Here is an 18272-nt window from a genome sequence, read left to right as displayed (position 1 = left end):
CTACACCGGCATGTGCCCTGTTTCAAAGTCAAATTTTCTATAGATGGTTTAAGGACCCGGGTTGATCCCGAATAGTTTTCAATGGTCGATTTGGGGCTCATAGGCCCATAATAAGAAGTTTTAAGTAGAAACTAAAAAAGTTCTAATTTGGTTCAAGTCTTGGTGTCTTGGGAACGTTTGTATGCATGAGATCGAGTTAAGTAATGCCTCGTATTCTACTCCAGCGTGGGTTACGGGTATGGAGTGTTACATTAATACCTTTATACCTATAATTCCAGCATTTAATCAACTTAGTCCACTTATCTTTTGACCCAATGGATCTAAATTGGGCTAAATCGAATTGGCTCTAAGTAGAATACCCTTTTGGTCTCACCTACTTAAATTACTATCTAGAGTAATCAATTCTAGGGTTTCAAGCACATTCTATTTAATCCAATTAATCTATTTCAAACTTTAACTTAGATTAACTATGCCCAATTCAATTAATCAAACTCTCTAAGGATTTAGTTACTACCCATACTAAACATACTTAACCAGATTAATTCGTAAAACATCAAAATAATGAAATATGAAAAGCAAAGGTTAAGAGATGCTAAAAAATCTATCCAATTTGATGCTTGAGATCACTTGGGCAATAATGGAGATCGTTGAACGCTCATGATTGGAAGTTTTGTAGTAAACACAAGTGTAAAAAGTAATTAATAGAATCAAATAACGAAATTAAAAGAACTAAAATTTATTTCGAATGAAAACTAAAGAACAACAATGTTTAATCATTAAACATATCTACTCTACTAGACTAAAGTGTTATAAAGTCCCTTCTTCTAATGTTTTTATGCTACATTTATAGTAATAACATTCGAGCCGACTCGACCCTTAATTACAAGTTAATTTTTATTATGTGGACAGAAACACCCTTGTAGATTTTGAATCTGTCGAGCATCAATGTTGCGACATTCCAAGTCGAATGTCACGACTTTAGAGGCAAATTTCTCGGGTTCTTGGAGTAGGGTCAGATATCGCGACTTTTGTTTCTTAATGTCGCGACTTTGTTGCAGCTTTGTGATCAACTTCCATCTTTGGCTACTGTCTCGAATGTTGTGACTTCCAATGTTGAATGACATGACTTTAGGGTCTAATGTCGCAACTTTGGCCATAGTTTACTTCCCTTGTCAATGTTTGTCAAAATTTCATATAAGTGTTGGAACAGCTTCAATGTCGTGACTTTAGTATCTTAATGTTGCGACATTTGGTTTAGTTCACTAACTCATTGGCTTTATTTGGTTCAAGTAATTTTTTGCACACTACATCAACTCGTTAGAATTCATTAGGCTTGAATTGGCCTAATTGGTCAAGAAACATCATAAAAAGACTAATTTTATTCAATTATAGACTTATTTTATCCATTAGTGTGCAAGTAATTTATTGCACGCTACCTCAACTCGTTAGAATTCATTAGATTTGAATTGGCCTAATTGGTCAAGAAACATCATAAAAAGACTCATTTTATTCAACTATAGATAACTAACATATAATTTTTAAAACAAATAAAATGACATAAAATGTTTGATTACAAACTCTTTAAGTATCGGAAAGAACCTAATTTGCTATATTAACTTATGGTAGCCCACCTTCTCCCAACACATGCGGAAGGCTTACGAGAGGCCTGCTTTCATACATGAGGGAAGGCCTACAGAAAGTTCTGCTTCTAAAACATAGGGGAGGCTTATGAGAGGCCACTTCTATATATTAAGGGAGGCATACTGAAGAATTTAGACTCTTATGACTGTTTGATTTCTAGTTTCTTCTAAGAAATCCAAGTTCTAACAAAGCATCACTTAATTGACCTAAGAGGTGTAGTTCAATACACAGTGGGTATTGAGGCCAATTTCTATAGGTATCACTACTTTAGTCCCCAACATCAAGTTGAAGGGGGTCTCTATGGTTCTAGAATGTGATGTTGTACAAAGTGACCATAAGACTCTAGGAAGCTTTTCTAACCATCTGTTTTTGGCCACTTTACTTTATTTTTTAACCTTTGGAGAACTTTCTTACTAGTGACTTCAGATTAGCCATTTTTCTATAGTGTTTTTAATAGGTTGTGGGCTAATGATATGTGGATATTTCCATAAAAATCTTTGAATTTTCCCTAAAATTGGGTCACCTTGTTTGCAATTATCAATTTTGGGATCCCATTTTGGGATCTCGTATCAGTAGATAATGGCTTTCCATACAAAATTCTCCATTTGTTTCTCGGTGATGGTGGCTAAGGCTTCTGCTTCCATCCACTTGGTAAAGTATTGGCCACTATGATATACTTCTTCTAAGCTATAACGAGTGGTAACAGGCCAACAATATCTATTCCGCAAGTGTTGAAAGGCCAGAGACTGGTGATGTTGTGAAGGGGTTACGTTAGTTGTTAGGTATTGGTGAAAATTTGTGGTAGGGTTCACACTTAGCAACATATTTGATCGCATCTTTCTACATTGGAGGACAGTAGCATCTGTATCGTATGACCCATTGGACAAGAGCCCTTACCTTTAAATGATGCCCACAGAATCCCTCATGAGTCTCAGCTAACACATACTCTACTTCGGAAGGTTTTAGACATATGAAGTGGTTGTAGGAAACTTTTTTTGTACATAACCCCATTAATTAAAGTAAATCAGGAGGCTACTAGTGACATCTTCGCATATTCTTTCTGTTCTTTAGGTATTTTGTCTCCCAATAAGAAATTTTAGATGGGGGTGATCTAAGTGTCTTCCACTCCAATGGCAGGAATTTGCCCTGTTGCCTCATAGCTCGAATACTGCTTGTGCTCTAATAAGATTTTTCCCTTTCTATGATGTTAATTGTGGTTGCTAGCTTGGACAAGGCATCAAATCTAGCATTTTCTACTCTGATAATCTTATTCACTTAGATTTTAGGGACTTTCTTTAGTATATTCATAGTCGAAGAGTAGTATTTGGCTATGGTTGGTTCTTTAACTTCATACTCTCCCTAGACTTTCTTCACAAACAGCTGGGAATTTGTGTAGACTTGAAAATTTTGAATGTTTAACTTTTAGGCCAGCTCTAATCCTACTATTAGGGTAAAAGCATCTAGGTGAATAATACTGTTGAACATGAAGCCCATTCCCACTCGCTATATTGCAGAAAAAGTATATCCACTATTGTCTAGGTAAAAGTGCGGCTACATTCTACTAACAGGGACTTTAAACTTTCATTTTCCTTAGAAGAAAGGACTAAGGCAACTTGGGTGACCTTTTCAGGCTCTTTCTAGTACAACTGGACTGGCTTTGATGCTTCTGTTGACTGTGTTTTGGGGAGTTAGGCATTCAGTCTGGTTTCAAGACTTTCTAGATCAATCTCCAGCCTTTTGATTACATTATGTAACACCCCTTACCCGTATCTGACGTCAGAATAGGGTACGAGGCATTACTAGACTTAAACTCAAACGAACATTCAAAACCAAGAGATGAATTTCCACTCAAATTTAAAACTTTTCATATACATTATTATTGTCCCTATTACAAGCCTACGAGTCCCAAAACATACATTGGGAGTGGTTTGGGACTAAACTGAGACCTTTCAAATTTGTTATAACACTTAGAAAATTTTCATGCTTTGGAGGGTCACATGCCCGTGTGGGTAGGCCGTGTGGTCTCACACACCCGTGTAGCTTGGGACACGTCCGTGTCCTCAGCCCGTGCAACTCTCTGTTTATGACGTCATCAATAAATTAGGGTGATGATGTCATAAACTAACTAAAATACGACAAAGGCAAGCGCACCTATCGTATGGTAGTATAGCTATAGTGAGTCAAGAATATCGTATCCACGACGACTAAAAGTACTGGTAATTACTATCTTTTTATTATCTAGCCTATAAATTGAATGGTTGTTTTTAATCTAAAATTAAACTAAACTACTTATTAAGCGACAGAGAGTGAATTGGGAAAATAATCGAAGAAAACTTATGAAAGAGACGATACCTAGGAAAGAATCCACCTAGACTTCACTTATTATTCCAAATCTGAATTAAAAGATTTATTCATTTGACTTGATCCATAGAAATCCCTAAATTATATTAATGTCTCTTTCAAGAGTAAAAATAACTGACTCTAGGTTGATTAATTGAAATCTCTTTCTAATTAAAACCCCTATCATCACATTAACTCGATCTATGGATTCCCCTATTAGATTTGGCTCTAGTCTGGTAGATTTATGTCATCTTATTTCTAGGATTGCATGCAACTCCACTCAATTATGCTAGATCTACTCTTAAACAGGGACTTTTGCTCCACTAATCAAGCACATCAATCATGAATTAATATCCTGAAAACATTAAACATGAAGGTAAGTAAACATAATTGAGATCAAGAACAAATATTTATCATGTAATTTAGAAAAATTAAATAATAAGATCTGTCATAGGTTTCATCTTCCCTAGGTATTTAAGGAATTTAGTTCATACTTGGAAAGGAAAACATCTCAAAAATAGGAAAACAACAAAACATAAAGAAACCCAAAAACTTCTAAAGAAATTGAATAGAGATCTTTAGTCGTGAAGGAGATCCTGGTTCTGAGTTGAGTCCTTCGGTGTTCTTCGAGTAATTTCTGTGTTCTACTTCGCGAGTCCCCTTAGGCCTTCTTTTAGTGTGTTTATATAGACTTTAGAATGCTCAAAAAGCCCTAAAAATTGGCTTTTTCTGTGTGTTTGGGAAACAGGGAGCGATATCGACACAGGCTTCCACATGGGCATGTGGTTAGCCCATTTGGCTCACACGGGCATGTACTTAGCTTGTGTGGAAATGGTCTTGGCTGTGTGGATCTTTAAATAAGCCTATTTCCTGCTCCTTTTGTTCCCCTATGATCTCCTAAGTATAAAACATGAAATTAAAAGATTAAGAGCATCAAATTCACTAAATTAAATAATAAATCATCCAAAAACATGCTAAGCATGGGATCAAAATATGTTACTTTTATGGTTTATCAAATATCCCAACACTTAAGCGTTTGCTTGTCCTCAAGAAAAATCCTCAACTCACAATTAAAATTAAACTTTCTCTGTAACAGCCTGATTTAGGGCCTAATCAAAATAGTGCTCTTGAGACCACAAATCTAAAGTTAGATAGATTATTTTATTATTATTTTTGAGTCATTTCATGTTTAATATAGTGCAAGAAAAATTTGGTGAGCTGATTTTAACGTTTGTAAACCCAATTGCGAAAAAGGACTAAATCGCATAAAATGCAAAAGTCGTAAATTGATAACTGGACGTGTCAAATAGCTAGAGAAGGAAAATTGGGGGTATTTAAAGGGCAATTAGATCCTATTATGATAGCATATCTGGCCATGAGAAAAAGATGAGACAATTATCAAGGTTAGGTGGAATTGGGTGGCTTATTTGACTAAAAAGGAATAAAATAAAGAAAGATGATATCATCCCTTTTCCATCTTCTTTCTCAACCAATTTTTAGCCATTTTTGGGGGTTTTTAACTTCAAAATTTTTAGCAACTTATCATCCCTAGAAGTAAGTGATTTCCATGTCCTTTGTTGATGATTTTTGTATTTTTGAGACCCTTGAAGCATGAGCTTTCGAATGAGGGGTATATCATGCAAAATGGTTGAAGGTATAGGGTTTTACCATGAGAGAATTTAGGGTGGTTTTTGAAATTTTATGGAAGAATATGAGTTTTAGTTGTGTAATAGACAAGTTTTGTGAAAGGTGTTACCATGAAAACACCTAAAGGGACTATTTTGCACAAGTTGTAAAATGAATGATAAATGTGTGAAATAGAGAGAATTTGGGGTTGCTATAAGAATAAAAAGAGTTCATCTAGGCTTAATACGCAAAAGAAATTTGATAAAAATTGATTTTCGAGCATAGGGGTAAAATGGTCATTTTGCCAAAGTTTAGAGGAAAAATGATTATTTTTTTACCAAAGATGTGAAGTTTTAGTTTCTTAATTTTATTTAGTGATTAAATGAGTGTGTTTTGCTATTTTAAATCAAGAATTGTCAAATCCGAACCTAGATCGGGGGAAAGCCAAGCAAATCGACTAAGCCGACTAGTCGTGTACGTTTTGTAATCCGAGGCAAGTTGTATGTAAATAATACAACTATATTGTTACCATATGTGTTTGAATTATTATTAAATCGATATAACATAAATTGCTTGATTGTGGAATTGAGAATGTATATCAAAATTGAGATAGTTAGATTCCCGTTGGAACCTTAGGAAGTAAATAGGATATTCATGCCATAACAGTTGGGTTACTTGCGTGAGCTAGTGTAAGACATTCTGGGACATGCATCGGCCACATTATGAGAGCCAGTGTAAGCCCATGTCCGGGACATGGCATCGGCATTAAGACGAGTGCTAGTATAAGACATGTCTGGGACATGCATCGACCTCGAGACGTAAGCCAGTGTAAGACATGTCTGGGACATGCATCGGCTACGAGATGATAGTCAGTGTAAGACCATGTCTGGGACATGGAATCGAATTGAGACATAAGCTAGTGTAAGACATGTCTGGGACATGCATCGGCTATGAGATGATAGTCACTGTAAGAGCATGTTTGGGACATGGCATCAACTTAAGATGTGAGCTAGTGTAAGACCGTGTCTGGGACATGGCATCGGTACCTTACCCATGTTTGAGGTTTGATGGATATCCGATAGTATTTCGAATGGTTCAACGGTGAAATTTGTATTCCTAAGCTAATGAGGAAAATATAACCATGTTGTGAGTGGCACAGGTACCTAATTGGTATGTATGAGATATGCACTCATTGTATAATATGTGACTAATATGGATGGTAATTAGTAAGTTATGTCTTTTCCTTCCTTGGTATTATTAGCATGTTGATTATTGATATATTGTTGTTGTATATTTACTTATATGCAACTTACTAAGCTTTTATGCTTACTCCCTTTTCTTTCCATTTCCTTACAGTGCCGCCTAACTAGCTCAAGGATCACAGAAGTCAGAGATATCGATTACACTATCAACCGAAGTATTTGATATAGTTGGATTTATATTTTTGAATATGGCATGTATAGGACTTAGACTTTATTATTTTGTGTCTTTGAGAATTGGCCAAATGTGTTGGATTGGGTTGGAAACCCTTCAATTTGTATTAAGTTTTGAATGATAGTTAATATTCATTTTGAATTTATAAAAGATGCATTACCATGGTTAAATGAATGTCTATTGTGGCTGAATTGGTTATATGAATTGTGCTTGTGTTGGTATTGGTTGACATGTGTATGAATCTAGGTATGTAAAGGTGGCAATGAGGCTTGGTAAATAGCCTTATACTGTTTACACATGTAGACACACGAGTATGTACCTAGGCCGTGTGTGACACACGGTCTGGCCCATAGGAGTGTAGTCCGCTCGTGTCTCCCCTGCACGTAAAAATTTCAAGTCAACATGCATGGTAATAAATACACAGGCAGAGACAATGCCGTGTGTCTCAATCTTGTGAAGGACACGGCCCAGCATACGGACGTGTGCCTTGGCTGTGTGGCATCTTGAGTATGCTGACCCCAAAACTAGAATGTCCATGTTTTTGCACACGGGCTGGGAAATGGACGTGTCGTGGCCATGTAAGGGACACGGGCCATTGACACGGGCGTGTGTCTGGCCGTGTGAAAACCCCTGCAGGTGTGAATTAGAAATTAATTCTACACGGGTGTGGGACACAAGTGTGTCCTAGAGTGCTTAGGCTGTGTGAGCCACACGGGCCATCAGCACAACCATGTCGAAATGGTCACACGGGCGTGTTACCCTTCCACACGGGCGTGTGCCCTATTTTAAAGGCAATTTCTTAATGTTGGTTTAGGGACCTGGAATGGTTCTGTAACAGCCTAATTTTTAGTGGTATCGGGAATAGAGATTTGAGATCACTAAATCCAACAGGTGAGTTAAAATTTTAATAAATTAATACCTGTGAGTCAAATGCGAATATAAAAGCATTTTTGAATTAGTGAATTTGGTGATTTAAAAGAATTAATTAGGTAAATTGGGTCGAGAATGAGGTATCGAGACCTCAACTTCATAAATCGAGCCATAAATATTTTTAGAAATATTTATGGAGTGTTGGTGAGGTAGTATTAAAATTTAGTCAGAAAATTTTTACGTTTGGGTGGTTAATTAAATAAAAAAGACTAAATTGAAAAGGGTGTAAAAGTTGCTAGAAGGATTAAATAGCTCAATTGTCAAATGAGAAAGGACCTAAAGTGAAAATAGTCCTAAAGGAGATATTTTGGGCGGCAATAGCTGAGAAAAATCAGGAAATAGATGAAATAAGGGCAAAATTGGAAAATTGCCAAAATTGGCTAAATAAAAATGGGACTAAATTGGAATATCTAGAATTCTCTTCATTTCTCTTCATATTCATCAGCTGAAAAATAGCCATGGAGGAGGGTTCAAGCTGGTTTTCATACTCTAGCTTCATGTAAGTTTAATTCTTGCTTTCTCCTTGAAATTTTTATGTTTTTGTGACTTTTACAACTAGGTCCACTTGTTGAATTCATTAGTTTTTGATTCTATGAAAGAAATTGAAAGTTGTTATGAATATGTGCTGGAAGTATATGATGATTTGGCATGGAATTAGAGCTTTAAATTATTTATATGCTGATTTTATTGAAAGAATTGAATAGAAAGTGAATGTTTGGGACCTAATTGTAAAAGAGTTTGAAGTTAAAGTTTCATATGGAAATTCTGAATTTCAAAAATTATGAAATAGCTTATAATGTCTAGAAAATTTGTTAATTGAGAAAATTATCTTAATTGAGGGGTTAATTGAGCAAGGACTGAATTGTATGAATTGTGAAATTTGGGGCAAAATGGAAATAAACATTTTGCACTAAAACTGTTTTAGACAGCAGCAGTAGTCTAACTTTGAAAAATCACTAAAAATTATAGAAATCGAATTAGAGGATGAATAAAATATGAAATTAAAGATTATTTAGTCTAGTTTCTTATAAAAGAAATTATATAAGCAATGGAATTGTAAATCATCAGATACAATAACTTTTGTGAGACAAGGTCAGAATGATTTCGAGTTCCCCTGTTCTGACTTTGGAAAATCATAAAAAATTGGATAAAAATAATTAGGGGCTTAAATTTATATTTTTAGAATTCTGAATGAGTCTATTTTCAATAGAAACAAACAAGGACATTATTCGAATCCTGTACAATAAGATAATTAATTTTTAGTGAAGAAGGATCGGAACTGTCAGACAGCAGAATAGGGGAGACTTCAATGAATAAACTGTATTAATTGGCCCAACCAAAAATTACGAAATTTTTATGGTAAGAAGGTATATGAGTCTAGTTTCAGAGGAAATTAGCGGATCTTAATTTGGAGTTCTATAGCTCAAGATAAAAATAATTTAGTGACTATGAAAACTATGGATAATGTTACTTACAAGTGTGTTGTTTATACTAAGGATGTGGATGGAGAGGAGGAGGAGGAAAAATATACATATATATGAATGACTCGCGTATAAATTGATCACATGCCCGGTTATAATCGATGAGTGTGGGATTAGAAACGATATAATGTTTTATTTGGAATATTTATTATGAAATTATGATTATCGTTATAATACAAAAATTGAACTTGTGAGTTTATATGGCTAAATTTTAGTGATTATTTGTTAATTTTATGAATTTTATGATGAGTTATTTCATATGTATTGATAATAAAATCGTGAATAATGTAAAAGCATGAAAATAGAATAAATGATCAAATTGAGCATTTCAATTTAGTGACAAGATGAATTGAAGGAAAAGACCATGGTTGGACCATGTGATAAGTGATAGCTTCGGCTACACTTATCTGATCAAGGACAAATGAAAGTGATAAGTGATAGCTTCGGCTACACTTATCTGATCAATGGCAAATGACAACTGAAAAGTGGTAGCTTCAGCTACCTGATCAGTGAAAAGTGGTAGTTTCAGCTACCTGATCAGTGAAAAGTGGTAGCTTCGGCTACCTGATCAGTGAAAAGTGGTAGCTCCGGCTACCTAATCAGTGAAAAATGGTAGCACCAGCTACCTGATCAGTGAATAGTGGTAGCTTTGGCTACAAGTGACAAGTGACAAGTGATTTCTGTATAAGACCATATCTGGGATATGGCATCAGTGTGATATATGCTACTGTATAAGACCATATCTGGGATATGACATTAGTGAGATATGTGATTACGTGTAAGACCATAGCTGGGCTATGGCATCATTATGTAAAGATGTGTAAGACCATAGTTGAACTATAGCATCGAAAAAAAAAACGAAGTACTCAATTCCGTAAGATGTTCACTAATTTGAAGAAGTTTGGTAAGTATTACATGGAATTATGTGACATAAGGAAATACGAGTTGATGAGACATGAGCATAAAACTTGGTTGATGGATGAATTCATTTGTGATTATATATTTCTACGCCTTGAGTGTATTATCCGTATGAATTGGTACTCCAAATAAGTTAATGAGAAAACTTCTTGTATGAAATAATCTGAGTTCGAAATGAAATATCATGAAAATGTACTTGAAATACATTGGTATGTATTGTATATGCTATTTGAATTCATAAATGTGGAAAGCAAATGTATGTGGAAATATAAGATGATGATATTTGTACATGGAATTTATTGATGAATACGTACATCAAAATTTATATGATAAATTTTAGTGAACATTGAAATTGGGCTCAATAAGTGATTTGGCAATTTAAATCGTAATTGGTAGGAAGAGTTAATGAATTGCATATTTATGAATTGTTACACGTATTTGTCTGAAATACGAGGAAGCGATGGTAATTGATACATGGAAATATGAAACTATGATATATATAAAAACGTGGAATATGTTTGATAAATGTGTTCATTCATAATTATAGAATTATGTACCTCATGTGTGCTATTTGCATAAAGATGATATTTCAAATACTTTAGTGAATAAAGCTTAAATATGAAATAGTATGAAATCGAAACAAATTGTTATGAAAATGTATTTAAATTACCTGTAAGTGTTTCGTGCTTCTCGGTAATGCCTCGTACTCTATTCCGGCGACAGATACGGGTAGGGGGTGTTACAGGTTCTGAATAGTTATCAACGATCGATTTAGGACTCGTAGGCCCATAATAAAAAGATTAAAGTAGAAATTGAAAAGTGTTAATTTGGATCAAGTCTCGGTAATTTGAGATTGGTTGTGTGCATGAGATCAAGTTAGGTAATGCCTTGTACTCCGCCCCAGCGTGGGTTACGAGTATAGGGTGTTACATTTAGTGGTATCAAAGCTATGGTTTAGTAGGTTCTAAGACTAACCTAGCGAGAGTACGAGTCTAGCTATACATGACATAACTGTATATTGATAGTGTGATAATTTCTGATGATTATTAATTATGTTTTTATATAGTAAATGGATCCTAATAGAGCCATGGTGGATGTTGTGAAAAGTAACGCGTAGGCTCCCACTGAAGGCAATGCGCTAGTAGAGAGTAAGCCCGTAACTATGGGTTAAGGCGGAGGGGCTAGAGAAGCCTACCTCCGTATGATGGACGCTTGGTACACAGAGTTGGTTCGTACGAATCCAAACACTCCACTTCACCCACCTCCTCCGATTCCTCAATATGCCCCGGTAGCTCCACAAGGTGTGGACATGTTTAGAAGAGAGAAGCCTCTAGTAGATAAGATCCAAAAATAAGGGGCCGAGGAATTCTAGGCTTGTATAGATGATGACCCGGAGAGAGCAGAGTTTTGGCTAAAAAAACCATTAAGGTATTTGATAAGCTAGCATGCATACCTGAAGAGTGCGTGAAATATACAGTGTCACTCCTACGGGACTCGGCTTATCAGTGGTGGAACACTCTCGTGTCTGTTGTGCCGAGAGAGATGATCACGTGGGAATTCTTCCAGGTGGAATTCAGGAAAAAGTATATTAGCCAATGATTCATAGACCAAAAGAGGAAGGAATTCCTAGAGCTAAAGCAAGGTCGAATGTCTGTGATAGAATATGAGCGTGAATTTGTGAGGCTCAATAAGTACGCGCGGAACTGCATGTCCACAGAAGCCACCATGTGTAAGAGGTTTGAGGATGGCCTCAATAAAGATATCTGAGTATTTGTTGGAATTTTAGAGATAAGAGAATTTGTAGTGCTCGTTGAAAGAGCATGCAAGGAAGAGGAGCTGGTAAAAGAAAAGAGGAAAGCGGCTTTTGAGTTACGGGATTTAAAGAAGAGACAAATGGGGAAACCACATCAATCCTCATCCAAATGATCGAGAGAGTTCACTACTCGATCGAATGCTATGGTGGGGTATTCAAATAGGAACAAGGACCAACAGAACACAACTTCTAAAGCCCAGACCACTTCGGTCGTAGGTGTCGGTAGCACTCAGCCAAATACGCCAGAATGCTCGCAATGTGGTAGGTGTCATTTTTGCGAGTGTCGAGGGAATGAAAGGGGCTGTTTCAAGTGTAGATCATTGGAACAATTCATCCGTGATTGTCCTAAATTGGATGAGAGAGGGAGAAAACAAGATGTAAAAGCGAGTAGTGCTCCTTTGAGGGGTAGGCCTCAGAAGAACCCCGGAAGTGGGGTTAGCAGTAGAGGTATGCCAAGAGATTCTGTGGTGAGGTCCGAAGGTAGAACGCCTGCAAGGACTTAAGCTATACGAGCTCGGGAAGAGGCAGAGTCTCTCGACGTGATCACGGGTACCTTTTCTATCAATGAAATATCTGTTGTTGCTTTAATTGACTCGGGATCTACCCACTCTTATATTTGTATGGAATTGATACCTCATATGAGTATGCTAGTAGATTCCATTGAGTTTGTAATAAAAGTGTCCAATCCCTTAGGCAGACATGTACTAGTGGACCAAGTATGTAGAAATTGCCCTTTGACAGTTAGTGGTCATTGTTTTCTGGCTAACTTAATGTTATTATCGTTTAATGAGTTTGATGTAATCCTTGGGATGGATTGGTTGATTGCTTATAGTGTTGTAGTGGACTGCGGGAAAAAGATAATTAAGTTGTGAAGACAAGAATGTTCTTCGAGTCAGACCAGATGAGTCAGATAATCTACCTATAGTAATATCGTCTTTGACTACCAAGAAATATTTGAGGAAAGGATATGAGGCTTATCTTGCTCTTGTGTTGAATACTCAAGTGCCTGAGTTGAAGATTGAATCAGTACCAGTGGTTTGTGAGTTTATAGATGTGTTTCCAGAAGAATTACCCTGATTGCCTCCAGTGAGAGAAGTAGAGTTTGGAATTGAGTTAGTCCCCGGTACTACACCCATCTCGATCGCTCCGTATAGGATGGCTCCAACAAAGTTAAAAGAGTTAAAGGCACAATTGCAAGAGCTAATAGACAAGGGCTTTGCAAGACCGAGTTTTTCCCCGTGGGGTGCTCCGATACTTTTCATGAAAAAGAAAGATGGGTCGATGAGGTTATGTATTGACTATAGACAACTCAGTAAGGAAACAGTGATGAACAAGTATCCTTTGCCAAGGATTGACGACCTGTTTGATCAGTTATAGGGAGCCACTATATTTTCCAAGATTAACTTGAGATCCGAATACTATAAAGGAGCTAGATGTGCCGGAGATTACGTTTCAGACAAGAGACGGGCATTATGAGTTTCCCGTCATTGGTTTGACTAATGCCCCGGTGGTGTTTATAGATTTGATGAACCACACTTTTTGACTGTATCTAGATAAGTTTATCGTCATCTTTATCGATGACATATTGGTTTATTCGCGTGAGGAGAGCGAGCACGTGGAGCATCTGAGAGTTGTGTTGCAAACCTTGAGAAACAAACAATTATATGCCAAGTTCAGTAAGAGTGAATTTTGGCTTAAAGAGGTCAGATTCCTAGGTCACATTGTTTCGGGAGACGGGATACGAGTTGATCCAAGCAAGATCTCAGCTATTTTGGAGTGGAAACCGCCGAGGAATGTGACAGAAGTCCGAAGCTTTTTGGGTTTGGCTGGATACTATAGATGGTTTGTAAATGGATTCTCTATGATAGGCTACTGCAAAAGAATGTCAAGTTTGAATGGATAGAAAAGTGCCAATAGAGTTTTGAGAAATTAAAGGCTTTGTTGACCGAACCCCCAGTGTTAGTACAAGTAGAGTCGGGCAAGGAGTTTGTGGTATATAGCGACGTCTCCTTGAATGGTTTGGGGTGTGTGCTTATGCAAAAAGGCAAGGTTATAGCTTACGCTTCAAGGAAACTGAAGCCGGATGAGAAAAACTACCTGACGCATGATTTAAAGTTGGCTGTATCGTATTTGCGTTGAAAATTTGGAGACACCATCTGTATGGCGAGAAGTGTCAAATGTTCACTGATCACAAGAGCCTTAAGTACTTGATGACTCAAAAGGAGTTGAATCTAAGGAAATGACGATGGTTAGAGCTAATAAAGGATTACGAGTTGATTATCGACTACCATCCGAGAAAAGCGAACGTGGTTGCTGATGCATTGAGTAGAAAATCATTATTTGCGCTGAGAGCAATGAATGTCAGTATGGTTTTTTCTGATGATGGTTCGGTTCTAGCAGAGTTGGAAGCTAGATCAACGTTTCTTCAAGAGATCTATGAAGCTCAGAAAGGTGATGAGAAACTACAAGCCAAGAAGACTTAGTGTGAATCGGGAGTTGTATCAAATTTTTGTATTAGTACCAATGGTTGTATAATGTTCAAAGACAAAGTTTGTGTACCCAAGGACAATAAACTTATTTCAAAGATTCTGAGAGAGGCACATAGTGATTGTTTTTCTGTCCACCCGAGAAGTGTGAAAATGTACACCGACCTTAAGAAAATGTCTTGGTGGTCGGGTATGAAAAGAGGCATTTCAGAGTTTGTGTCTAAGTGCCTAGTGTCTCAGCAAGTGAAGGCTGAACACCAAGTACCTTCGGGTCTACTTCAGCCTATCATGGTCCCCGAGTGGAAGTGAGATTAGATCACTATGGATTTTGTAACGGGTTTGCCGGTGACCCCAAAGAAAAAGGATGCTATTTGGGTTATTATGGATAGGCTAACAAAGTCGGCACACTTCATACCTGTGCGTGCCGATTACTCTCTTGAGAGATTAGCCGACTTTTACATTTCTGAGATTGTGAGACTACACGAGGTTCCCATATTGATTATTTCATATAGAGACCCAAGATTTACCTCAAGGTTTTGGAAAAAGTTACAAGAGGCACTGGGAACAAAGTTGAGTTTTAGCACAGTTTTCTATCCGCAAACTGACGGTCAGTCAGAGAGAGTAATTCAGATATTAGAGGACATGTTACGGTGTTGCGTTCTTGGGTTCCAAGGCAGTTGGGAAAAGAATCTACCGTTGGTTGAATTCACCTATAATAACAGTTATCAGACAAGTCTGAAAATGGCACCTTATGAGGCTTTGTATGGGCGAAAGTGTCGAACGCCCTTATATTGGACTGAGCTAAGAGAGAGTTAGATTCACGCGGTCGATTTAGTCAAAGAGACTGAAGAGAAAGTTAAAGTAATTCGCGACTACTTGAAAGCTACCTCAGATAGACAGAAATCCTATGCGGACTTGAAACGAAAGGAAATTGAATTTCAAGTTAGTGATAAGGTATTTTTAAAAGTGTCCCCGTTGAGGAAAGTCCTCAGATTTGGTAGAAGAGGCAAGTTGAGTCCTCGTTTCATAGGGCCTTATGAGGTTATCGAGAGAGTAGGACCGGTTGCCTATCGATTGGCTTTACCACCAGAGTTGGAAAAGATTCACGATGTGTTTCATGTGTCCATGCTACGTCGTTATAGACCAGACCATTCGCATGTGATTATGCCGTCAAAGGTTGAGATTCATTCAACGTGACATATGGTGAAGAGTCAGTCAATATTTTAGCCCGAGAAGTCAAACAATTGAGAAATAAGAGTATTGCACTTGTGAAAGTTTTATGGCATAGACATGGAGTCGAGGAAGCCACATGGGTACCCGAGGAGACTATGAGAGATCAGTACCCGAACTTATTCACCGGTAAGATTTTCGAGGATGAAAATCCCAAAGGGGGAGAAATGTAACAACTCGATTTAGGGCCTAGTCAGAAAGTGGTCTCAAGACCATAAATCCAAATTCAGAGAGATTATTTTATTATTATTTTGGATTCATTGCATTTTTAATATAGTGCACGAAAAAATTGGTGAGCTGATTTTAACATTTGTAAACCCAATTACGAAAAAGGACTAAATCGCATAAAATGAAAAAGTCCTAAATTGATAGCTAGAGGTGTCAAATAGCTTGAGAAGGAAAATTTGAGGTCTTTAAAGGGAAATTATACCCTATTATGCTAGCATACCAGGGCATGAGAAAAATATGAGACAATTTTCAAGGTTAGGTGGAATTGGGCAGCTTATTTGACTAAAAAGGAAATAAAATAAAGAAAGATGATATCATCCCTTTTCCATCTTCTTTCTCAACCGGTTTTCAGCCATTTTTGGTGGTTTTGAACTTAAAAAATTTGCAGCAACTTATCAAACCTAGAAGTAAGTAATTTCCATGTCCTTTGTTGATGATTTTTGTATTTTTGAGACCCTTGAAGCATAAACTTTCAAATGAGGGGTATATCATACAAAATGGTTGAAGGTCTAGGGTTTTACCATGAGAGCATTTAGGGTGTTTTCTAAAATTTTATGTAAGAATATGAGTTTTATTTGTGTAATAGACAAGTTTTGTGAAAGGTGTGACCATAAAAACACCTAAAGGGACTATTTTGCACAAATTGTAAAATGAAAGATAAATGTGTGAAATAGAGAGAATTTCGGGTTGCTATGAGAGTAAAAAGAGTTCAACTAGTCTTAAGATGCAAAGATATACGATAAAAATCAATTTTCAAGTATAGGGGTAAAATGGTCATTTTGCCAAAGTCTAGGGGCAAAATGGTCATTTTACCGAATATGTGAATTTTTAGTTGCTTAATTTTATTTAGTGATTAAATGAGTGTGTTTTGCTATTTTAGATCAAGAATTGCCAAATCTGAACCTAGACCAGGGGAAAGCCAAACAAATCGACTAAGCCGACTAGTCGTGTACGTTTTGTAATCCGAGGTAAGTTGTATGTAAATAATACAACTATATTATTACCATATGTGTTTGAATTATTATTAAATTGATATAGCATAAATTGTTTGATTGTGGAATTGAGAATGTATATCGAAATTGAGATAGTAAAATTCCCGTTGGAACCTTAGGAAGTAAATAGGATATTGAAGCCATGACCCGTGGGTTACTTGCGTGAGCTAGTGTAAGACATGTTTGGGACATGCATCGGCCACATTATGAGAGCTAGTGTAAGACCATGTCTCGGACATGGCATCAGCATTGAGACGAGTGCTTGTGTAAGACATGTCTGGGACATGCATCGACCTCGAGATGTAAGCCAGTGTAAGACATGTATAAGACATGCATCGGCTACGAAATGATAGTCAGTGTAAGACTATGTCTAGGACATGGCATCGACTTGAGACGTAAGCCAGTGTAAGACATGTCTGGGCCATGCATCGGCTATGAGATGATACTCAGTGTAAAACCATGTCTGGGACATGGCATTGACTTGAGACGTAAGCCAGTATAAGACATGTCTAGGATATGCATCAGCTACAAAATGATAGTCAGTGTAAGGCCATGTCTGGGACATGGCATCGACTTGAGACGTAAGCCAGTGTAGCACATGTCTGGGACATGCATCGGCTACGAGATTATAGTCAGTGTAAGACCATGTTTGGGACATAGTATCAACTTAAGATGTGAGCCAGTGTAAGACCGTGTCTGGGACATGGCATCAGCACCTTACCCATGTTTGAGGTTTGATGGATATCCGGTAGTATTCCGAATGGTTCAACAGTGAAAGTTATATTCCTAAGCTAATGAGGAAAGTATAACCATGTTGTGAGTGGCATAGGTACCTAATTGGTATGTATGAGATATGAGCTCATTGTATAATATGTGACTTGTATAGATGGTAATGAGTTAGTTATGTCTTTGCCTACCTTGGTATTATGAGCATGTTGATTATTGAAATATTTTTGTTGTATATTTACTTATATGCAACTTACTAAGCTTTTATGCTTACTCCCTTTTCTTTTTATTTCCTTACAGTGCCACCTAACTAGCTCAAGGATCACAGAAGTCAGATATATCGATCACACTATCAACTGAAGTATTTGGTATAGTTAGATTTATATTTTTAAATATGGCATATATAGGACTTAGACTTTATTATTTT

Source organism: Gossypium hirsutum, chromosome A01, assembly GCF_007990345.1.
Source record: "Gossypium hirsutum isolate 1008001.06 chromosome A01, Gossypium_hirsutum_v2.1, whole genome shotgun sequence".
NCBI classification, from domain to species: domain Eukaryota; kingdom Viridiplantae; phylum Streptophyta; class Magnoliopsida; order Malvales; family Malvaceae; genus Gossypium; species Gossypium hirsutum.
Note: the sequence above shows the minus strand (reverse complement) of the source record.